The sequence below is a fragment of the Vicugna pacos genome, chromosome 3 (genome assembly GCF_048564905.1).
Source record: "Vicugna pacos chromosome 3, VicPac4, whole genome shotgun sequence".
NCBI lineage: Eukaryota > Metazoa > Chordata > Mammalia > Artiodactyla > Camelidae > Vicugna > Vicugna pacos.
In genome coordinates this window covers 70,209,440-70,234,604 of record NC_132989.1, presented here as the reverse complement: position 1 = coordinate 70,234,604, position 25,165 = coordinate 70,209,440, and the positions used below count along the sequence as shown (strand labels likewise).

Genomic DNA, 25,165 nt, shown 5'->3' with positions numbered 1-25,165 from the left:
CACCAGCCAGGGCCAAATTAGACATAATTGCACACGAGCTTAACTTTCAGGTCTGTGGCTTACTGTGCTCTGCAGAAGCATGCCAGGCCTGGAGCTTTGTTCTCCCTGGGAATAGCATGCCCCAGAGGAAAGCTTACAGTGTAAGTCGTCGTCCAAACCTAGACACCTTTATGGGGAGCAGGGGGTTCTAGTAATTATGTCAAGGCAGGCATGTCAGCTGGGCCAGTTCTGGGCAAACTGGGATGGATGGTCCCCTGCCCATAGATGGGTCTTTCTCTGTTCTGTGAAATGAGCTTCCCTTTCCTAGACAGAGTCTTTACAGCAACCTCTGGAGGAGAGGGGAAGCCAAAACCATTGGAGAAGATGCCAGGGCATTGGAGAAAAGGGAAAGCAGGGAACCTTTTCAGGAAAGTTGAGCTAAAAATAGAGCACTGCCATTCAGCAGTTGCTGGGGGCTTCAGACGCTGGGGTCTGTGCCATTGTTTCTCTCCTCTGCATTCCTCGTGAGTCCTATCTCCTTTTCTCCGTGGTATAAAGAAGCAGGTCTGTGTGCCGAGTCGTCTAGGATGCAGCCCCTTTAATACACCGAAGAGCTGGGCGAGAGGATGGCTGAGCGTCCCCCCCCAACCCAGGATTGTATAATGGGTAACCAAAGGCCTGCGCTGCATGGCTAATGAGCAAGGGACACGCGGGGCCCTTCCTCCTGAAAGGACAGGCTCCGCAGTCCCGGGCTGTCACACACTCAGGGGCCAGCTCCTCTCTGAGCCAAGGGTGGAAAACCATTAAGCGAGGGGCGTGCAGGCCTTGGACTGGGAATGGGTTTCTTGGCAGGGCGAGCGGTAGGTGATGGGGCACCAAGAGCGAAGAGAAAACAACTAAACAGATAATTCTCTGGGTCAGGGTTTCTCAACCTTGATACTTGAGACATTGTTGACTGGATAATTCTTGGTTGTGGGGAGCAGTTCTGTGCCTTGTCGGATGTTCAGCGAGTTCCCCAGCACACTAGTTGCAGGTCATGCCCCCTTTGGTGACAACCCAAAGTGTCTCCAGACGTGGCCAGATGTCCTCTGTTGAGATTCATTGCTACAGGTGAAGAAACAAAAGTAGATGTTTCGTTTTGTGATGCTGTGCTTTGTTCTGGCCCAGCTCCCACCTTCGGCTTCTGTAATCCCATTTACTGGCCCAATTAGGGTTTGCAGCCGTGGGTGGTGATTTAAAATGAAATAGCCTCGCTCTCATGCTCCTGGATTTGGCTCTGAAATAAAGTGAGCTGCGCTCTCTCCCCCTCCCCTTTCATGAGTTCATGAATAATGAGGTCTTTCTGCTGGAAATGGGATTATGTTTTTTCCCACCGGGGAAAACTCTTTTTGCAAAATTTCTACCATGACTAGGGTAACAGGTTTTATCCTGAGAAAAATGTTACGTTTTAAATGAGAGCTCTCCAGCATAGCACTTCTTACACCTGACCGTGCAGTTGCATCATCTGAGGATCGGAGTAAACTGAGGATTCAAGGGGGCAGGGCTGGACCTGAGATCCTGCAGACCGACGAGTTCCCAGGTGATGCCCGCACGGCTGGTCTGGAGACCACACTTTGAGTCGTGAGCCTCGATTAAACACCAGCTCTTGACAGTTAAAGAAAAATTGGCAGATAGGTCCAGGAGGATGACACAACGTTCTGAGTAGGGGCAGCGTGAGGCTTGTGGCAATCTGTCATCCTCGGGCTGTCCACAGACCTTTCTGTGTGAGGGACGTGATGGCCTGAGCCCGTCTGTAGCCTTGCAGGCCGTCAGGCAGCAGGAGGACCAGCGCTTGTGGCCACTTACCTGTGAGAAGCAATTTAACAGGACGGCCCGAGACAGATGGCTGCACCCCCTGACTGGGCACTGAAGGGACAAGCCAGCTCCAGAGAGGCGGCAGGTGGGACCGTGTTGCACTCTGCGCTGGTTGCTGGCTCCCTGGGTTTGGTTTGAGCAGACAGTCGCACAGGAGCAGCAGCCCCTCCGAAGGGCTTTGGCATAACTTTACAGGTGCTCAACTCTGCAGGGAGGGCAGGAGGCCTGGCCTGCACCCTCCCAGCACGGGAGGCTTTTGCTGGGGATTGAAGAGCAGTTGGTGCTGTCTTATCTTGAAACCATTGTTTCTGCAGGTCTGCTGATACCGGGGAAGGAAGTGGGAGGTGGTATTGGGCCCTGTGGGAGGTGAGCACAGCATTTCAAACTGGTGATGCCAAGGAAGGTGCAGGGTCCAGGCCACCCGCTGTTCTGTGCTGGGGGTGGGGTTTGGCTACCAGTCTGCAAGTACGGTGCTGTCTTTATATTGCTTACTGAACCAGCTTAATTAACAGAAAGTATTGAAGTGATAAATTATTATCCCAGCAAAAGACCCTAAAAGGTAAAGAAAAATGCAAAAGACTCTTTAATTCCATTACCCAGATATAACCATTGTGAGAGCATTTAGTCATATTTCTTTCTAGTTTTTAATTCCCTTCTGTATCTGTCTTTACTTGATTTCTTATTTGTTAAAAAATAGGTTACTTGATGTGATGTTAAAGTTAACACAGAATCACCCTGATGGAGGGTGTTAAAGTAAATATGTGCTATTCGTAATTTTTCAAAAGTAGAAGAATGCCAATCTATGGAAGTCTTTTGGGAAAATTGAAATAAATCAGTGCTTACACTCTCTGTGCAGAAGTCCAGAGATCCTGACTAAATTTTAAATCCCAAGTTTACTGGGGATTTGCATTTGAATATCGTTGCGCTAGCTGAATGAAAAGTCACACACACACACACACACACACACACACACACACACACACATTTTGATTGTATAGGGTTTCAACACTTTTTTTTTGGTTCTTTCACCACATCCCTCTAGGAAGAATGTAACTCTGTCTTGTTTATAGATGAGGACAGGAGAGCTGATTCAGTGATTTAAAGACTAATTTGAGGCTCTAGTCCAGACCTTTGGATTTGTCTTTACAGCAAGAAATCATAGAAGTAATAAGACTTGGGATGAGAGAAAGGTCACCTGCCTCAGTTAGGCAGGCAGACCTGTGTAGACTGATTCATTTATATAGTGCTAAATAAATCGCCCTGAAACTTTGTAGAATAAAACCACTGCCATCTTATTATGCTTACAGATTCTCTGATTTGGCAATTCAGAGGCTAGACTCACAGCACCTACGGGTACACTCTCCTTGTGGTTTGAGCTTCCTCCAGAATGGTGGCTGGCTTCCAAGAGGGAGGGTTCCGTGAGATTAAGAGGAAACTGCGTGGACTTTTTAATAATCTAGCTTCAGAAGTCGGACAGCATCAGTTCTGGCCCCCTCTATTACTCAAAGCCATTGTGAGTCTGCCCAGACTCAAGGGGATGGGACATAGACCCTACCTCCTAATAGAAGGAACCAGAATTTATAGTCAATTAAAAAAAACCACATAAACTATTTAGCCCACACTACACTGTGGTACTGATTTAATAGAAAATTAACTTGAGTAGTAGTCAGCAAAGCTGTATTAAAAAATGAGTTCATTGTAAATGGGGGGAAAAAGGATGAGCTGTATATATTGTAAAGAATTAATGAAAATAATTGAAATGAGTAGAAGAATCGAAATTAACCTAAGTACCTGGCAATTGGGGAGTGGCTTAAACAAAGTAAAAAATATTTATATTAGGAATACTGTGCAGCCTTTAAAAAGAACAAGGTTGGGGGAAGGATGTAGCTCAGTGGTAGAGTGCATGCTTAGCATACATGAGGTCCCGGGTTCAGTCCTCCGTTTAAAAAAAAAAAAAAACAAGAACAAGTTAGCTCTATCTCTATATGTACTGACATGGGAATATGTCCCATCTATTATGTGAAAATTATTTACAGAAAAACATACTCACTGATCCATTAATGTTTGATTTTAATGTGACATATATACATACAGATTTAGAGAGCACTCTTACAGGAGTTGCACGAAACCGTTCATGGGGGTTTCTAACGCGGATGAGAGGAGAGCTTGGGTGGGTGTTAGTATGAAGGAGAACTCACATGTTACTCTCTTAGTTCTATGCTGTTTAAATTTTTTAAAAAATTACATATATTCCTGTATTGCTCTTAGGAGTTGTTGTGTGAGACTTTAACTTTTAAACTCTATCAAAGTTTATTTGGCAATCTGCTGTAAGTCAGGAGAGGGAATGGCTTTCTTTCTGGGTCTGTTACTGCATTTTATTATATGCACAGCTCCAGCAGATGTGGAGTTTGCACAAGTGAGCATGAGTCTGCGTGGCCTGCACCGTAGTTACCAGGAAGGTTTAAGACCAGTCTTTTTGTTGTCAATTTTTGCCTTGTTTCTCTTTACTGAGAAGCCTCCCTCTCGGTGACAGGGCAGTTCCTGAGATGCGTGGTGATTCCAAGTGACCTTTGTGTAATGGCTTTAGTAGAAATTAAGAGTGGACATACTCATGTTGGGTTGAAACGTTTCAGCTTCTATTATCTCCCCAATGGAATTAACTCTATCCCTATAATCAAATTGGGGAAATTCAGGAGAATTAGAAAAGATTATGGCTTTAATAAGGTTTAAAACGATCTATATCTCAGCTAATATTCTGGGGTGGGTGTTTTCGGAGCATCCCATACCTCTCGAGAGAACGAGGTAGAAGCTAGGATGGAGATCCGGGTCTGTATTTTTAAAGGTATCAGCCCTCTGCTTATTTCCTGGGTTGTACAGCAACCCAGTTTTATCTCAACGATGTTATTTCAAAGAGTATCATAATGAAAACTAGTAGGAGTGACTTACCCCGTGCCAGGAGCTGTGCTGTCCTCTGGCCTGGCAGTGATGGGTACTTCCTGTCCTTACAGCATTTACCATCGACCAACAGAGACATCGAGAAAGTGATTAGGAGGGCCTGGCTCACAACACTTTTGTAAGAGACAGTGGGCTGAATGTTGTGTTCACCTCTTTGATCCATCGTGCTCAGTGCCCTTGGAGGCCAACCACTATGGACAACATATGGGCTCCCTTGCCCTCTGGCTTTGTGGAGATAAATTAGTGTATTTATCTGCCTTGCGCTCTCTCCTCCCCCAGGCTGCGGGTTGGGGGTGGTGCTGGGTTCCTGTGGGGTGGCCCTCCTCCCGCTCCTGTTCTTGCAGCTGAATTCTTGCTGCAACTACTCCCTCTTCTTTTCCCTTCAGACCTAGGGGAGGTGATGGGTCTCTGCTGTTGCTAGCCCCCAGGTACCCCGTGATCCTTGATAATTTCCCATATCTTGTCTATGCCTTTGCCAGTAGTGCTTTCATTAAACTCTTTTTAGCCCCCTGTTTGAGTACCATGCCTTCCTTTCTGTTCCCTGACTAATGAGATATTATCTCTCTTGACAAATGAGGAAGTTGGAACTTAGAGATCAGAGAATATCAGAACTGAGATTAAAATCCAGCCTATCTTATGTCAAAGCCTAATTCTTAAACTCAGTGGTTTACTATTTGCCTTTAGTGACTGGAAGAGTCTTTTTTTTTAATTCTTATTTTTTATTGAAGTGTAGTAGATTTAAAGTGTTAGTTGCAGGTGTACAGCAAAGTGATTCAGTTATACAGATACGTATATTTATGTATGTGTGTATATGTATATTTTTTCAGATTCTTTTCCATTACAACTCATTACAAGAAGTCAAATATAGTTCCTATATTCAACTGCTATACAACTATATTCCTGTGCTATACAGTAGGTGGCTGGGAGATTTTCACTGTCATCCTCAAATTGAGAAGAAACTCAAGGGAAACAAGTTTCTTACCTGTTAGATCCAACTATAGAGTTATGAGGTTAAAAATCTAGTTCTTATATATTTAAATAAATGACATCTTTCAAATTGACTCCAAAAGTTCAATTTTTCATTACTTTCCTTTGGAATTGCCATTAGAATCATTTTATCATCTAGGAAGGAAAAATAATTAATAGAAGCAATAAACCTTCAGTTTGCCACCTTATTTCCTTGGCTTGACTCAAGTTGACTACAGGTGGTTGGCAAACATCTTTAAGGACCAAGTATCAGGACATGTCAAAGAAATACGTAATTGAGTTGAAGGACACTCCAAAAGAGGCATGCAAAATGTGCTCAGTAGTTGGAGTGAACATAGAACTTCTCGGGTTGACTATTTTGAAGGACAGAATATTTATTCTGTGGGTGATCTCTTGATTTATAAGTGCCAGAACTTAATCGCATTACCTGAGTCTCATCTGAGTGGGTCCTGACTCTATTCATTTTCGTGACTTGAAGAGGACCTCGGGGCTGACTCGGGTGACCAGACTCCAGGGTATGCCACACTTTATTGCCTTACAACCAGAGCTGTCTGTGAGACAACACAGCCTAATGGTTAAGAGTCAGACTCATTGGTGCCAATCCAGGCTCCAAGAACTACCACTCTGTCTATGCCTTGGTTTTCTCATTGGTAACTGGAAATGATAGTCCTTACCTCCCATGGCTTTTGTGAAGATTAAATTAATTCTGTAAAGCACTTGGGGGGGATGTCTAGCACGATGATATGAGCTCAGTCGCAGTTAGTATGTTTTTATCCCAGTGAGCATCACCATCATCTTCACATCCTGGGACTCCCATTGATTCTTCCTTCCTGTCTGTGATCCATCATTCCCCTGTATGTCTTGGTCATCACATTTCAGGGAACTTTTTTCCCTGGAAAGAATGTAGAAATTAACTCCTGAAGTACCTACTTTTGAAGAGGTCGTATCCAAGTCATGGAGTATGAGGAAAAGAACCAAAGGAAGGAGAAGGGATTAAAGCCCTGGTGGGAAAGGAGCTTGCTGAGAGGAGAAGGTGCTGCTCTGAAAATGCTGTGTCTTCCAAAGCCAATACTGAGGATCCGGTGGGTCTCAGATACACGTCTGGGGTGGTTTCTCCTGGTTCTGTTGTTAACTAGCCAGGTGCCCTTTGCCATTCAGGCACTACCTTTTGTGCCTCTGTGTCTTCGCTTGCAGAGTGTTGTTCCTGCTTGCTGTTTCCCTACCTTCTGGTTAACCTGGTCCCACTGCTGCAGACAAGCATCCCTCTTGCACCTCACTCGAGAAAGCAAGAAAGAGATCCCCATGTGTCCTAAAGACAGAGGGCATTCAAAGCCCGAGTTTTGCTGAGTAGGAGTTGCTCCAGGATGGTACACATGGCATGAAGTTCAGGCATATGCGGAATAGGGACATGGTACTGAGCTCTCCTGGCATTAACTCCAGGAATCAGGAAGAGCTGTTTCGCCCATGAAATGGGGAGCAGAAAAGCCCTACCCGTTGGCTAGGGAATTGGCCATGGGAGGAAGGAAAGGAACTGCCAAAAAAACCCCTGGGATCCAAAGCCTGTATTACTCAGTAGATGAGGCTGAATTCTTGTCTGCGTGATCTGAGCCCCTCCAGCTGAAACATTAACACACAGTTGGCTAAAGCCAATGGAGAAGATTAAGGGAGCTTTTAAAAAGGGACTGGGCTGTAAGACCTTCTTTGGTCTACTCTGTTCCTCAGATTTTCAGTAGGAGATGTTGTAATTGTCTTCTTCCAACCCTTCCAGTTAAAAATAAAAACCCATGGTATGATTTATTTACTTATTTATTTTTAACATTTTTTATTGATTTATAATCATTTTACAATGTTGTATCAAATTCCAGTGTAGACCACAATTTTTCAGTTATACATGAACATATATATATTCATTGTCACATGTTTTTCTCTGTGAGCTACCATAAGATCTTGTATATATTTCCCTGTGCTATACAGTATAATCTTTTTTATCTATTCTATAATTTTGAAATCCCAGTCTCTTCCTACCCACCCTCCACCCCCTGGGCAACCACAAGTTTGTATTCTATGTCTGTGAGTCTATTTCTGTTTTGTATTTATGCTTTGTTTGTGTTTTTTTTTTTAAGATTCCACATATGAGTGATCTCATATGGTATTTTTCTTTCTCTTTCTGGCTTACTTCACTTAGAATGACATTCTCCAGGAGCATCCATGTTGCTGCAAATGGCATTATGTTGTCAGTTTTTATGGCTGAGTAGTATTCCATTGTATAAATATACCACATCTTCTTTATCTGTTGATGGACATTTAGGCTGTCTCCATGTCTTGTCTATTGTAAATAGTGCTGCTATGAACATTGGGGTGCAGGTGTCATCCTGAAGTAGGGTTCCTTCTGGATACAAGCCCAGGAGTGGGATTCCTGGGTCATATGGTAAGTCTATTCCTAGTCTTTTGAGGAATCTCCATACTGTTTTCCACAGTGGCTGCACCAAACTGCATTCCCACCAGCAGTGTAGGAGGGTTCCCCTTTCTCCACAGCCTTCCTTAACTTCCAATAGTCTGATTTCTTTTCCTTGAATGAAAATGGTACAACAGTAAAAACTGGGTTATAACATTGATAGTCTTTGTCATGGTACAGGCCTATGGGTTGACCAAACCCACCGAAGAGCTCTAGTATTGAACACGTAAGCTGTGTGCACGCTGCGTGTGCAGTGGGGAGGGGAAGGGAGGTGAGTCCTTTGTCACACAAAGTGCACTGACTGCGTGGTGCAGTTTTAGAGCCACAGGGCGGGTATGAAAAGGCACCTGGCCACTCATGCTACCTTCTTTCGCGATGAAGAGTTTCAACGAGGAGTGTGTGTAAACATCTCCCTACCTGAGTCACTGCTCAGCTGTAGCCGATTGTTGCCTGACAATATGCTAACAGAACTAAAGACCAAATTCATTCTGCTTTAAACAGTGGAAGCCTAAATACACCATATCCTGGTTGCCCACTTTTTCTGGAAAGTTGTACCGTGGGAGTGCCACCATAGATAGTGAGAAAACATCCCCAAGTTAATAATTTCTAGTTTTAAATCACCTGCTCACTACAGAACCTTATTTCAATATAATAGTTATGTGACTGGAAGCAAAGGTTTTTATGGTAAATGAACTTTAATATTCAGCTTTGTCCCAGGGGACAGAACTGTATGTGGAAGAGCATGGGTTCTGGAACCCACATACCTGAGTCCAGCCTGCCTGGCCCCAGGGCTGTGGGCGAGTCCCTGGCTCCCTGAGACATGTTTTCCCCCGTGTAAATTAGGTCATCTGTCTAGCTGGTTGCTGGAAAGATCAGTAATTACATGTCAGACCACTAGCACAAAGCCTGGTGAATTAACACATGGCACCTGCTGTGGGACACAGCATCCCATATCTGAAATACACCCAGGTATTGGTCACAGAGCAGGGAATCAGCTGTAGACTCCATGGCTGAAGTTTTAGCACATTTATTGGGCCAGTTCAGTTTTATGAGATGCATGTACTTTCTTGACACTTTTAAAAAATTTTTTAAGGTCATTTTGGTGCTTTTTTCCCTTATATTGATTTTTCAAATGTAGGTATGGGATTGAATATAAAATCCACAAACAGATGTAAACAAATGAGAAAGGAGGCTCTTCCTTGCAGTGGAAGGCCTCAAAATAGAAGGAATGATGGAGTTAGAAAATCTTCGATGGATGCTAACTTTAGTGGCGAAAGTTTTATGAGGAAAAGGATATTCACATAGTCACAAAGTGTCTCCCTCCTGTCAAGTCACTTACTTATTACAAAGGAAAAAATAGCGTTTAGTGGTGAAACCTGGCATAACGTCGTCTTAACCAGTGAAGTTAACGTTACCCGTGTTGAGTCAAGCCAGCATCACATGCCGCCTGACTTGAGTCTGTGAAAAGCCTACAGCTTGAGTTTTGTTGTGTATTTAAGTGCAGAAGGTGCATAACCCAGGCTGAATCATGAGAAAACATCAGACAAACCTAAACTGGTGGACATTCCACAGAATTAAAGGTCTGTAATCCTTGAACGTAAGATCAACAGACAAGGGCTGATAACAGTTGGAGATTAAAGAAAGCAAGTGAGACAAGGCAGTGAAATGCATGGAACGTAGAGAAAGCTATAAAGGACATTATTGGAACAAGCAGTGAGACTTGAATATAGACCGTGGATCTGACAGTAGTGTTGTATCAATGTTAAATTTCCTGATGGGATAATTACACTGAGCTCATATAATAACATGCCCTTGTTCTTAAGAAATACACACAAAAAGAACATACTGAGAAGGAAAGTGGAGAAACTGTAATCCTAGGCTAGAAGGGTTCACATTCGGCATCATGTCTCTCCTGTCTGGTCTGCTTTACTCTTGTCCCACTGTGAAGTCGGGAGAGGTATGCAGAATGCTGACAGTAAGGAAAAGACGTTTTCCTTGAGCAGAGGTGAAATACGATGTAAGTTGTGAACGTCTCATCATTACCTTTGTTTGGATGAGTAACCATGTGTAAAGAATTAGTGAGAACTCTAGGAGCAATGTTTGAGACCTGGGTGTGATGCTTATAGATCTGTCTATGAAGTATGTTATTTAGATCTTTTTTTTTTTCACCGCCTGCAAGTGGATAGAAATAGGAGAATAGCATTTTAAATTTTTGAAAGTATTTTTGATAAATTAAGCTCAGGGGAAGACAGAGTTAGAAGTACTCCCATTTGGCAAGTGAGGCAGTAAAACCCAGAGAGGATTAAGTGACGTGTTCAAGGTGGTTTCTCCCAGACCTTGAACCATCATCTTTGTGGCTTCCTGGAATTGTGTTCTTTCACAGACCAATCAGTTCTATGTTCTCTCTGGAAATAAAAGAAAGTATAAATAGAAGAAATATAAGAAAGAAAACATAGCTTCTCTGGTATAGTTTAGCAGTAGCTTTCTCTGGAAAAGAAAATGAGACCAGAGAGATGCTCGTATGAAATTCTTCCTATTCTGAAATTCTGTGGTTCCATGAAATTGGTTAAAGAGGCTAAATTCGATTTGAGATCTGTTTCTGGTGAGCCCTGGGGATATTCCTGAATTCATCACAGTGAGGCTTAAGGGGTCGGGTGTCTTTAGGGCTCTCCCCGTGGTACATAAGCACTGGGATCTGCTATTCTGTGCCTGTGTGAACTGATGGGTGAGTCCCACCAGCCCAGCTGTCTGTCTCGCTGAGGAGCAGCAGAGCAGTGGTCCAGGGTGAGGTGATGGAGCTGGAGTGCCAGCCTGTGTGTCTCAGCTCTGCCTCTTGCCGGCTGTGGACACTGGGCAAGGAGAATGATGAAGATGATAATCTTGATAACAGAACCTACCTCGTAGGGTTGTGAAGATGAAATGACTTAACATTTGCAGAGAAGTTGGAACTATGCATGGTATGTGGAAAGTGCTGTATAAGCAGTTTTTTTTTGATTGTAGTAAAATATACATATACAGATCTACCGTTTTAATCATTTTTGAGTGGACAGTTCTGTGGCATTAAGTACACTCATATTGTTGTACAACCATTGCCACTGTCCATCTCCAGAACTTTTTCACGCTCCCAAACTGGCACTGCCCCCATTTAACACTAACTATGCTTTCTCCCCTCTCTGCAGGCCCTGAAAACCACCATTCTGCTTCCTGTCACTATGGGTTTTTTGGTTGTTGATTGAAGTGTAATCGATTTACAATGTTGTATTAGTTTCTGGTGTCCAGTATAGTGATTCAGTTATACGTATATATAAATTCTTTATTACTTTTTTCGCATTATAGGTCATTACAAGATACTGAAGATAGTTCCTTCTGCTATAAAGTAGGTCCTTGCTTATCGATTTTATATATAGTAGTTTGCATCTGCTAATCTCAAACTCCTAATTTATCCCCTGCATCATCTTCCCCCTACTTTGGTAACCATACGTTTGTTTTCTATGTCTGTGAGTCTGTTTCTGTTTTGTAAATAAGTTCATTTGTGTCACTATTTTAGATTGCACATAGAAGTGATATCGTATGATATGTCTTCGGCTTACTTCACTTAGTATGATGATCTCTAGGTCCATCCACCCATGACTGTTGACTACTCTGGGTGCCTTGGCTCATGCCAAGTACTTATTTAGAACCGAGGAACTTTCGGGTTTATGTGCTGGAACGTGTACAGAATGAGTTTGTTCTGCTTTATCTACTAAATTGGCGGAAACCTACCTTCCAAGAGCACTGTCCAACTTGAATGTGGAACAGACTTGGAACATCCAGCTGAAAACTAGCCCATCCCTGAAAAAAGATGTGGGAAACCAGATGGAATGAGAAAGTTCTGGTTTCTCTTTGCCCCGCATTTTTTCCTCTTGATGTGCTCCCCTACTTGGTGAGCACGGTCTCAGGGATGCTGCAGGCACCGATGCTTTAAGGGGGGTCACATCATTGTGGATCACAGCAAGGGGTGGTAATCAGGGACAGAGCCAGACTGCGGGGATGGTGTGTGGAGTGCCTTGGACGAGATGCTCCCCAGGAGTGACACCTCCCAGCTGGTTCTCTAAGCCGCCTGCACACATGCAGCCAAGCGTGAGCTGAGCTGGCATCAGCACCGGGTACACGGGACACTGGCCTGCTGCCTGAGCTCTCCATGCTGTGACACCCGGTCCTGGTGGGGTGCACCCCAGTGCCAGCACGGTCCACACACCACTTCGGCCTAGAATGCCGATTTTACTAAGTTTGGAGGCAGGAACTCCTTATATTTTAAATACTGAATCACAGATCAGTTGTGGAGTAGAATGCAAAATGGATGATTGTTTTTAAGAGTGAGACTGAAATTAGACAATTCATACTTATTGGGCTTTGAGCTGAGCCCTGACACAGTTCCTTTCACCTCCAGTTGTTTCTGTGTGTTTACTCTCTTCTGCATTTAGGGTTATTTTCCTACAGAAGAGCTCATTAATACGCACTGTGGGAAGCTTCAGTTTGTGTGGAGGTCCAGAGAGGGCTCAGAAAGACAGGTTTGCCTCTCCTGAAGGCAGCTTGCCAGTTAAGATCGGACTACTGCCAGGTTGTGCTCTCCACCTGTTGGCTGTGATTGTGGAAAAAATGATTAAGCTGTCCCAAGTCTCCGTTTGCACATCTGTAAAATGGGAAGAATACCAGCGTCACAGGATTGTTGCAGGTTAAATGCGGGAACACTAGTGCTGGGAAAAACCGAGTCATGGAAATACTCTGGGGGCTGTGGAAGTGTGGCTGTCAAAGAGCCAAAGCCTCACCAGCTGTTTCTACCAGCCTCTCTGCTAGTCCTCTCCTACGTCATTCTACACGCTGTGATTCGCAGGCTTCTTTGTTTTTTCTCGACTTCTTTTCTCTACTCTTTATCTCTCTCCCTACCCCTCAACCTCAAGATGCCTTTTTTTTTTTCTCAAAGTGATGTCAAGGGGGAGGGAAGGCTGAGTTAGGAGAGGGCCTGGAGCTGCCCGAGACCATGCCAGAGGAGCCCACCTCAGAGAGCACAAAAGCGCTGGGTGTGCTGCGCCGGGCTCTGCCAGATAGAGCGTCAGGATGGCAGTGGACGGAGCACTGGGAGAGGAGACAGGGAACCAAGGATTTTGAAGAGCAGACCTAGGGCTGTTCCTTCCACCTCCAAGAAAAAGCAGTGTTGTTGACTCTGGATACTGGTGGATTGGTAAAGTGAGGAACTTGGTTTGAGAATTTAACAGTAATGACAGTAGTTGATGTCACTGCTGTTACAGCTGATGCCCACTGCACTTTCTTTGGAACTGCACAGGAAGTGATGTGGGTTGTTAGACGTGCCAGGCTACCTTTGTTGCCAGAGCTTTTGTCCACAGATGAAACTCTGCCCCGCTCCTTGACGATGAGCTGTCATCTGATTTTCCCACTGTTACCACACAACCTGTACTCCCTTCGGCTGCCCTGCTGAGGGACAGCTGTACAACATCCGGGACCGTCTCCCTGTTCCAGAAGCTGAGACTTATGGAAAGGTGGGGAGGGGAGGAGGGGAGACTTTGAGGGCTGAGGGATAGGACAGGAGACAAAGCACAGAGGTGCATCTTGAAGTGCACGTGCAGCTTTCTCATCTTTCTTGTCCTCTCTGGTTGCATTTCTCAGCTTTCTCCCCCCTCCTCCAACACCTGCCTTCAAACTCTCTTAATCTAGAAAACTGGCTCCAATTAATCCTGTCGTTGAATAATCTCTTCTCTTCCCATTGGCTTTTCTGCTCTTTGTCCTATTGTTAGTTTGTCTTTTCTTCAGAGATGCTCCAGACTTTTCTCCAATGTTAAGTGTGTTTTCTGTTAGACTGTAGACTGTGAGGGGCACAGAGTCCCTTCACCCACCTCATCTCATCCCTTCTCTCCACCCTTGATATGTAGTGTGACAACTTAACCACTAGTTAGAGACTTTGCCACTTACCAGAAGAAACATTCTGTTGTTGTTGTATTTATTGGTTTTAATTATAAGCCACTTGGAAGGCATTTTAGGACTCTGCATCTCCATAATTCTCTGCCAGCATTTTGTACCTAGTGGACCCGTCATAAGAATAAATTTCCATCCTCACTTAGCTTCATAAATGTGAACATTTTCTGCACAGATGCTAGCAGGGCTCTCATGTCTGGAGTAGAAACAATGACTTAATTCTGAAAGTGTATTCGAATCCTCTAAGGAACCTGTGCTGACACACAATTTGGCTATCTCCTCTGATCTGCAGGAGACCAGCCTGCACAGGGGTTTACGTATAGTACCATGGCACAGTCCCCAGCCAGAAAAGAAATGTCAGAAGGAGATCAGTTATTAATTGAAGTCTGAAGCAGAAGAATGTGAATTATATTTAAGGTGGTTGCTCTCCTGGCCGCTGTATAAAGTTTTTTGAGCTTTGGACCAAAGAATTTTAATTTCTGAAGACTTTGGTGTCTTTCATTGTGTTTCTCAGAACATCCATTTTTCTCAACTTGGGATCTTGTCCTTTCTATGAGCATGTTAGAACAAAAAGTGCACAACAAGCCAAAACCAAAATGTTTTCAGCTTTGTTGCCCAAGTGGGGTAAATTCTTTCCCACAAGAGCGCCGTTCCCAGGGTATTTTCTACACTTTCCAAGTAGTTTACAAAATCGTGGTTTGTATACATTCTCCTCAGCCTGCAAACACGACTTTAGCTTCACCCACTGTTGCCAACTCAACTCCCTTCCCACACCGGCCATTCCATTTCCTCCTACTGCTCCCTGTATTGTTGACCTTAAAGAATAAAAATATGTTTGCCTTTATATAATAGGGTACCTCCGAAAGTTCAGTAAAAACTAAACCAAAGCCAAGAGTTGGATTGAAATACAAACCAGCTCTGTCATCTACTAGCCCGGGATCTTGAGCAAAGCACTTACTGCATCTTAGTTTTAGTCAAGTGGATGTAATAGTACTGGTCCTCTATCTGATGGAGCTGTGACAGTCATATGAGCTAACTGAAGTGGTAGCACTTGATGTATAAATACAGATGACTTTTGTGAAACCAAAGAGCACAACATATTTGGTAGAAGTCCTGTTCTTTGATGCTGGCGTCCTCCAGTCTCCCATAAACCCTAAATGTGCGAGTGGACGCTGGTTTTCATGTCCTGCTTAAAAGCCAGAGAAGCTCCCTGTTCATTAAAACTAGCCTGAACTGCTTTTGTCCAAAAGTAACTTGGACTGTATTCTCTCTCCTTGACTGTATTGCCAACATACCTCCATTTGCATAGTATGATCCATCTGAGAGCTGAATTTCTGGCACACTTTAAAAATCGACTGTCCTGAATCATGTGTTAATTCACAGTCACTAACAAACAGCATATGCTTGCATTAATAGGACCCCTCTGTTCTATGTCCTCGCCTTTAATTGAGTCTGTTTTATTACACTTCTCTTCTAAATGTTTAGGTTGAGGTTTAACGCTGGCTCCTTCGTGTATCCCTGCGACAGTGGGACGCCTTTGTGTTGTTCCCCTTGAATTACACAAACCTGTCTTTCTGGAAATCGGCGCGTCGGGTGACTTTCTGGTGCTGTGCCACGTGCAGTTTCCACCTCCAACATCTGAAGTCACAAAATGAGTTGGCTGCTCTTTGTTGGCTTCCTTTTTCTTCCCCCGTACCGTGCTCTTCTTCATCCTGCTCGTTCTGTTGCCAAATTGTGTGCTTGCCAAGCACACCCGTGTTTTTCTTCTCCTTAAGACTTGTCAGGTTTCGTATCACATGGGCTCGCCTTCTCTTCGTCCTCCAGGTTAGGTCCCCTTCTGTTCGTTCCCTTTCATTTACCTCTTCCCCCCATTCTCTCTCAGTAGCTGACCATACCCAAGCTGGATGGACAATTAGACCTTCCAACAGAATATCGTGTCCTTGGTTGTCTTCCTCTGCTGTCTTTGAACTTGTGTGTGTGGGTTTTACCCAGTAAAGCTGACTGAATATTTATCGTAAATTTTCAATGTCTGTGATCATTTTCCAGAAGTTTAAATGGGTCATAGGTGCATGAGAGGCATGCTTCATCAGTGGATTTGGCATTAAGATTTATTCCTTATCATGTTTTAAATTTTTTTCTGTAACTGAATATTAAAACACACTTAATCCTTTGTTACTTCTGATCTAGATAATTAAATCTATACATGTCAATGGTGTGGAGCCATGGGAAAAATGTCTAAGAGTCAAAAAGGTTAAGAAACAACAAATTTCTTCTGTGTAGACATAGTAAACAAACTTTTGGTTACCAGGGGGAAAGAGGTTGGGAAGGGATAAATTGGGAGTTCAAGATTTGCTAATATTAACTGTTGTATGTAAAATAGATAAACGACAAACTTCTTCTGTATAGCACAGGGAACTATATTCACTATCTTGTAGAAACCTATAATGGAAAAGAATATGAAAACGAATATATCTATGTATATTATGACTGAAACATTATGCTGGACACCAGAAATTGACACAACATTGTAAACTGACTATACTACAATAATAATAATTTTTAAAAAATTAAGGAAAAACCTCCAAAGCCCTCCTTTTGGAAACAAATGCTCTAACATGTTAGTATTTCCTTTTAGGCTTTTTTCTTTTTGATTATAGTATGTATAGTAACATCTTATATAATCATTGTAGCAGTATATACACACAAATACATATATACACTATGTGTACGTGTGTGTGGAATTAAAATTGTGGTGCTTTTTAAAACTTATATGGCTTCAAATACATTCAATTTGCAAGTTACCTGGGAGATAGATGCTACAGCTGCTGAGTGAGGGGAAGATTGAGTGTAATCCATTATCCGTGAAAGATGAGCTGATGATCTGTTGTCTTTATGATTCATGTCTCTAAGTTTTTTTATCTTATAACTTATTTAATAATTGATTATATTAGAATATAGCTTAAATAATTTGAAATATCTGCGACTTCAAAATATTAAAAAAAAGTACTACACCAGCTTCATGAGGGTAGTGGAATTACTCTCTTTGTACAGCTGAGGCAACTGAGTGTCAAGTTAGCTCTTTGGTAACTGGGTGTGACAGTGTTACAGGCGCCCAAAGCCACTGCTCTTTCCTGTCAGCTGCACCCCTTTTTAAATCACGCATCTTTGTCAGTGTAGGCAGAAATTCACTCTTTGCAGGAGAAGAAGAGTGAAATGGAGGAGGGTGCCTCAGATGGAAAAAAGAGGTATATTTTCTCAAATGTGTTCTCAGCATTTATTGCCACATGACCTGGCTTATGATGTGATGTATCTTGTAAGTAGCGTCATTTAGTTTTGTGTGTTTTTATTTTGGCCTTGTTGTACGTCTTGCATTCCCAATGCAGTCTAACGTCACAGTGCTGAATGTTATCTTGATTTTTTTTCCTTTGTTGGACTACTTTTGAGGTTTGTGCATTTCTGAGAAATAAGCCTATAATTTTACTGTCTGTACTTTCTCAAGAGAATAGCATTAATTGACATGGTTTCCAGCAGGAAAAAGAAAGTCACGTTGATCTATCTGCATTAGTGAGAGATCAGTAACACCATTAACAACACCCTCAGGAGGGCCTGACCACCACCAGCCCAGTCATCGAACATTTTTATGCAGGGAAGCAGTGGCACTCCAGTAAAGCAGAAAGATCAGAACTGGGGAATCAGAGTGGTTTCAGATACTAGTTCTGCCACTGAACTTTCATGAGGATCGTTAGAATTACCTAAACCTAAATGACCCAACCTCTGTGGGTTTGTTTCGCACCAGCATAGTAGAGATTCAAATCCGTGTCTTAAAGGGGGATAAGCGATAATATATGTAGAGTATCTGGCACATGGCAGGTGCTCATTATGTGTTAATCCCTTCTGTCTGCTGTTTTTCACACATGTATCACGAAGGGCTCACATGGATGAGAGAAATAGAGTCTATGCACTTGAAACATGGGAAAAAGCCCTGCTTGCAACCAACAGGCTGCTTTGTTTTCTTGCACTACTTTTGAACCATTTGTGATTTATCGTTTTTCTCCTAATGGTCAAGGAAACCTTAGGCCAAGCCTCCCCATTCTAAGTCTTCTAAGACCCCTAGCTTTGTGGAGATACCCTCTCATATTCTGGGTTATCTGGAGTCGTTTTTTGAGAGGATAGGGGCAGTGACTTGTTGCTCCTTGGAACTGTCATTACATAACCTGCTAAGTCTGTTTAATAGTTGCAAACTATCATCATTCCCACAGGGTATTTAAGTTTAGGTAATCATCTATGTCCTTAAAATATTCATTAGATGTGGAAAACAGGGAGGAATCATTTTAGGGCTGGTTCTTAAAAATTTGGAGCATTTTTGCACTGACCATCTTAAGCGTTAAAAGTTCATATTCAATTGAGATGAGTTGAATTCCTTTCCATCCCTTTAAAATTAGTAGAAGCTTATCCAGACTAAAGATTTTACAATTCCTTCTGTAATTTTAACTGTTGGGGTTAAAAATTCTTAAATTGGGCTTGGAAACTTGATGCTCCATTCTTCCTCACTGAGATCTGTGTGGGGGTGACGAAGTGTGTAGGAGAAGGCAGTGAACAAATGGAATTTTCCCTGTGCCTACTTAGTAGCAAAAGAGGTGTTTTTTCCCCCAAATGTTTTTGCAATTATAATTAAGAAATCCCAAATCTAAGAATCATTGCTTTTAATTCTTCTCCCAAATTGAGCAAAGTCCTAGATAGGCCCTTCCCTCCCCTCCAAGACTACAGGTTGGTCCACCTCTGTATGTGGAACTTAACATCTTCATGGTCTGCTTTGAGCTTCTAGATTACTTAAAAACAAAAACAAAACAATCTTGTTCAAGTTTGCACAGTGGACCAAAAGTAATTTTACTCCCATGTGCAAGTTTTAGAAATGAGATCCTGTGCTAAAAAGGTGTCCTGGGTTTTGAGATCTAGGCTTGCTAGAAACAGGTGGCATCTTAGGTGCTCAAGTTTGATCACATTCTTGGGGGAAAAAGAGTTTGGGACCTTTTGTATCAAAGTAGGATCAAAGAACTCTTTTTCATATGTCGATCTTAAAGCTGTGTACATTTAAAAACATAGTTGCAGGAAGGGATCAACTTTTCCCAAAGCCTCAAATGTTTCTCATTTTTCTGAGTAATTATAACAAAGAAACTAACTGTTCTGGGCCTTACTGGAAACATGACATCAGTAGCCAGAGACTCTAGCTCTTGTAAGGAAATGTGTAGTTTGTTGGTTACCCTTCTTTGCCTTCCTAGGAAGTTCGTCTAATGCTGAATTTGAAGATGTAGGGCTTTGTCTGATTAGAGGAGGTGGCCACAGTCCTTTTCAGCCATGTGTAACCTAAAGTTGTGTGTTGATTTTTAACAGAGTTCTTAGAAATGTATGATGGAGGAGAAGTTCCAGGAAAGGTGTGGAGGGCAGGCTTCAAATACAGTTCACCTTCCCTGGGGATCTGGACAGTGCGGCTGTTACCATCAGGGCTTGGACTGGTAGGACCAGACTTGTGGAGGACATAGCATCTCTGCCCTTCAGTAAGCGCAAGGCTGAGCACACCAGTTAGCAGACTTCACTGCACACCTACTGTTCACCTGGCACTTGGTAGGGATGTGGAGATGGATGAGATGTGAGCCCCTGCACTCCGCGTCTCATAATTGTCATGGCTTCATGTAACCTTCGGTGTTTTAACAGATGGGGTGACCATATCTATTATTGACTCAGATTCTTTCGGGTGCCTGGGAATATGTATCAGGTTGCTAGTAACTTCAACCCCAGGTCTGCCTATTTTTCAAAAGAAAATTCAGTTTAGGGAAGTCTGATCATGTGGTCCTTTTAAAGCATAAGATTAAATAGCTGTGAAATACTTCAGGAAGCTGGTATGAAGCCAAAATATATCACGGGTCAGTTGACTCAGTATCAGCTTACTGGAAATCTTGGACTTGGGGTTCTCTCATTTTTAATTCCTGCCCTTGTACCCTGCCCCAGTTTTAGGGTCTCAGAATCAATTCACTTCCTTGGGGTATACATCCTATAAGAGATATCCTATATCTGCTAGCCATCCTATATGTTCTGAGAGTCTGAAGATAGCCAGACTCCCAGGTGTACTGGGAGGTGTACTCCCCCAGGTAAAGGGCAGTCTGAACTCTCCCAGGATGGTTCAGTACATGTTTGAATTGAATGACATACCTGAGGATATTCAGGATTCCTTACAGCAGTTTTAAGTCACACCGAATAACAATGTGTGCATAAAATGCTCAGCTGTGGTATGTTTCTATGAACTGATGACTCCTATCATATTCTTAATCCACTTTTCCTTAAATTTTTATAAAATGGAGATTCCCAACCCTAGTTTTGTGATTCCTGCCCACCCTCCTTCCAGGATATCCCCATTTACCTAAGCATCCTGTAATTATGCCAAAGTTTTAATTGTTTAAGTCTAATGAAAACTTCATGTGGGACTTTGTGTGTCATACTTGTCACTTGTGTCCAGTCCGTAGGAGAGACTGGCACAAAGCAGCCCCTCTAGTATTTGTTGAACGAATGGATATATTTTAATACAAAGGAGATGGTGACCTTGGTGTGCATGTGTGAAGGGAGCAAGTAGAGTGGCCCAGGGGACCAAGCGACCATACCAACTCCTTAATGTACAAGGTTGGTCTCGGGCTATTTTTAGAGTGGATTTGGTGGATGTTCTTTGAGAAATGAACTCCCTAAGGTTCCTCCTGTCTCTAATTTTATAATTCTATTTCAAAACCTTTCCTACCAACTCATTCTGTTGCTTAAACCTCTGAATAAGCCCTGTGTTGTGATTTCCCTAGAATGTTCTTGCCTAACCGTCTTTAGCCAACGTCAGCTGACATTACAAAGGGAATTCGTGCGTTGCTCAGACTTTAGGAAGTTGTTTCCCTCAATGTTCTCCTGTTTCTTAAGTTTCAAGGCAGCAAGTAAAGATGGACTTTAGAAGAAGTCTCAGTTAATCAGTCTGCTTTAAAATAAAAGCAATTCCGAAGGCAGTCTTAAGCGATCTTCCCTTGGGTTTAGTGGTGGTGAGCGCCTTTCGCGGCTCACTCAGATGTAGCAGTAGTGTGGCTCTGGACAAAGAGCAGGGATTGAGGTGCTGAGGGACCTCAGACTCAGCCTTGGCTCTGCTGTTGACCCAGCGAGTAGCCAGAGGTGGTCCCTTTCCCTTGCATGACTCCATTTCCTGGTTTGTAAGACAGAGATAATGCCTGTCTTTCGGGGAGAGTATGAAAACCACACAATAACATGGAAAAGTGCTTTATAGGGGGCAGAGTCAGGCTTAAGCGAGTTGTTTCTTCTGCTGCATGATGGCTGTTTAAATGTCAGGGTTCTCATCCATGCCGGTGGCTCTTATCAGAAGTTGCTACTTAGTAAATGTTGACTAATGCAGAAATATTTGCAGGCCACCCCTCTGGCCCAGAGGGATCTGCTTTTGTGGTGATGGAGACATTATCTCCCTTGTAATCTTGCCATATGCTTTGACGATAGGTCAGGAAGGAAGGAAGGTGAGGCTGAAGTGTGTGTGGTTGGACGGGCAGTGGCCAGGTATGTGGTCAGGAGGGAAGGAAGAGATGTATAAAAAGAAGGTGCATGAGGACAGAAAGTTTTTGTTTTGCTCACTGCCCTGTCCCTGGTGCTTTGACTCATGCCTTGTCCATAGAATCTATGAATTGAACATTAGCCAAGTGAAGTCTATGGAATGGTACTGTATTTGCTCCATCGGTGACTACACTCTTATTTTACTCAGGGTCAGTAGGCAAATGAAACTACCCCACATAGATATTTTAAAGCCTGTTTATTAACATACCCTGATAAAAGATTATTTGTTCATCAGATATTTTTATGGAACATACAGCCTGTGCAGGGAAGCATGCTGGACACCATGAGGACACACGTATGTCTTCTGGGAATTTACTAGTAAACTGAGCAGTATAGGAAGCACCAGGAGAAAGGACTGTAAACAGGAATCAGGGGAGACTTTGTGAAGGAAGTGGCCTTTGAGTTGAGCCTCAAAGATAGTCAGAATTCCATCAGCCATGGCCAATATGTTACAGTCGCAACTTAAAGCTTTGTGTGGGGGGGTGTGTTTTAATTCAAATGTTAAGTCAGATCTTCTCTTCGGACAGGGTGATGTCAGAGTTTGATACTCCTCAGTGGGGTTGCTGGAATCTTGCATGGCTTATAGAGGCCTGGGGACCAGTGCTGCTGGCACGTCTGCCTCTTCCTGGGTGGGCTGGCTGAGGCTGGAAGGAAGCAGCAGCCAAGAGGGAAGGGTGCAGTGAGAATGCCTTCTTTTGAATGTGACCCCAACATTCACACTGACAAGTTGGGGAGGGTAGAATGAGCAAGTGGACTCCAACTAGGAGTTTTGTATTGCTTTCAGGCTTTTAACATGTCTGAAGATACCATAAAAATGGGAGGTTGTCTTTAGACTGAAATTCCAATGAGAAATTGGTAGTCACGGGGCGTCCTGGAGATTAACTGTTAGGAACAGTGGAGATGGAGGATTAGACAATGCTATGTGGGCATGCCAGGTATCTCCAAAGAAAACCCAAGATGAGAAAATCATAACCTACAAAGTATATTCACTGTGGGGTGACTGTTAGGTCACTTAGTGAAGATTCACTAAAAGGTAATTGTTTGGCAAATATTTGAGTGCACTCTGTGTAGGGAACCACGCTAGACGTGAAGGAGACATAAAGATTAAGCAACAGACTTGTTTCCTCTAAAAAATCCCCAGTTTGGAGAGGGAGATGTGACCCAGTTACAGTGGGGGCCGCCATGACGAGTGATGTGCTAAAACGTGGACCAATGTGCTGAGGGGAGGGGATGGATTCTGACTTCGAGATCCACAGAATTTTGCTTGAGGGGATGCAGAAATGTCACACACAGCTGGGAGAATGGCTTTCCAGGCAGAGAGATGGTGGAGAACAGAAGAACTCAAACTTGAAAGGGAGGGGTGTGAGCCTGGGATGTGGTGCCACAGGGAAATGGGGGCTTCATATAGTGGAGGAGAGGGAGTATGTTCTATTTTAGAACTTTGTTCTGTAGGAAATGGGGGCTCCATGAAAGCTTTGGAGAGAGACTATTGTCAGCAGGACTCTGTGTTGGGAAGATGCTTCTGGTGACAGTGAGGAGAATGGCTGGAGGAGGAGTGGTGGCTAGGGGGCTGTTTGAGGGCTGTTGCAAGAATTCAAGGGGAGGTATGTCAAAGGCCTGGACTCTTGGAGTGGAGGTGTAGAGGAGAGTTGTTTGAGAGCTTTGGTACTTGTCCTAAATCTGAGTCCTCTCTTCTAAAGTTGAGATCAGATTCAACTTGTTAAGAAAAAGAAGATGATTTTGACAAATACAAATCTTGGTTGACCCCTGTTGATGGTCTGGGATGCCATCTCTCTGTTCTAAGGAATAAAGCCACAAGGCAAACTTGGGAGTCGTAGGATGAGGGTATGGGGAAAAGGACAGGGTATGGGAACTCCTGCTCCTTTGGCCCTACTTTTGTTGAAGACCAGCCTGTCCCAGCACTCTTCCGGCCTCTGCTGCTGGTTCTTTTTCTTCATCATCCATTAACAAAGACATTTCCCCAAGTTCTTCTGGACCTGTTTCCTCCATCCCATCCAAATATTTCTAGCCCTGAGGTTTCTGCTCTTCACTTGGGCAAATGGCCTCTCAGCCTGTTTGCTCAAAGGTAAAGTGGGATAGATTGTGTACCTGCCATAGAGAGTCATGAGACTTCAATGAAACGCTGCATAGGAAATGCTGCTTATGGCCTTGAAGAAAAATAAATGCTCAGTAAATAAGCATCTGGTACATATTTCCATGCTTATGGTACTGTCATTTTTATATTGATGTAAATGTAATCTTCCGTTTCTTTTGAGTTCTTTGAGGGTTTGGTATTATTTTGACTGATTGCTTGATTGGTTGGTTGGTTGGTTAGTGGGGGGAGGTAATTAGGTTTTTTTGATTTTGGAAGAGGTGCTGGGATTGAACCCATGACCTTGTGTGTGTTAGGCATGAGCTCTACCACTTGAGCTATACCCTCCCCTGGTATCATTTTTAGATCTGAAGCATTTAGCATGGTCCTTGCCCAGTAAGAGTTTAGATTGAGATCTTAATCCCTTTTGTCTGCCAAATTGATATTTTGGATGCCTCACCAGTAGGCATGAGATGGGCCTTTCTTAGGGATGGAGGGGTGACCTTCACATCCTTATCTCTTCTGCTTGGGACCAGGGTTCTCCTTTAGGAAACGCTGCCTGGGGACCTACATGCCTGCCCCATGTGATCAGAGCCTTGCTGCTCACACACATTGTCTTCATTAGACGAGTAGTCTGCCAAATGAGAAACCAAATTTGTTTTATGACCATCAGAAATAAAGTTCAGGACTGTAGAGGGAAAAGGAGTCCTTTTTATGAGCAAGGAGTGTTGTCATGTAAATAGACAGCGAAGAGTTGGCTGGTGTGACCGTTGGCTGCTGTGGGGTACTTGAGGCTGCGGGCGGAGGAAGTGCAGTCAGGAAATGGGGAGGCCCCGCGTTCTCTACAGAAAGGCAGGGCTGAAGTGTGGCAGTTTATAAATCAGGCTTGTTTTGGAGTAAAAAGTGTGGGCTTGAAAACTCTGCTCACTAGCTGTTTTCATGGCTTTTTTCTTTTGGATACCTGTGGACCAGGAAAGTTAGCCTTGTAAAGGCCAGGAAACAAGCAAGGGATGAATTTTAGTGACTTTGTCATCTGTAAAATAGGATTTGGGTTGGGTGAGAAGCCTTCATTCCCTCTAGGAATGGGAGAGCACGGGTACTTACAGATTCTTCGTTCAACCCCAGAATTTCTGGGATGGTCCAAGCAGAGCCATTGGGCCAATTCTGCAGGCTTGTTGAGGAAAATTGTTGCCATAGATTATGCTCTAATTAGTTTGAGTCTATCTAAATCC

The 25,165-nt window shown here is 43.3% G+C and overlaps 1 protein-coding gene across 3 annotated transcripts in view; it reads left to right on the top strand.

The window, feature by feature from the left end:
* Positions 1-25,165, top strand: part of IQGAP2 (IQ motif containing GTPase activating protein 2) — a 262,433-nt gene that overhangs the window by 17,847 nt on the left and 219,421 nt on the right. The window lies entirely within an intron of this gene.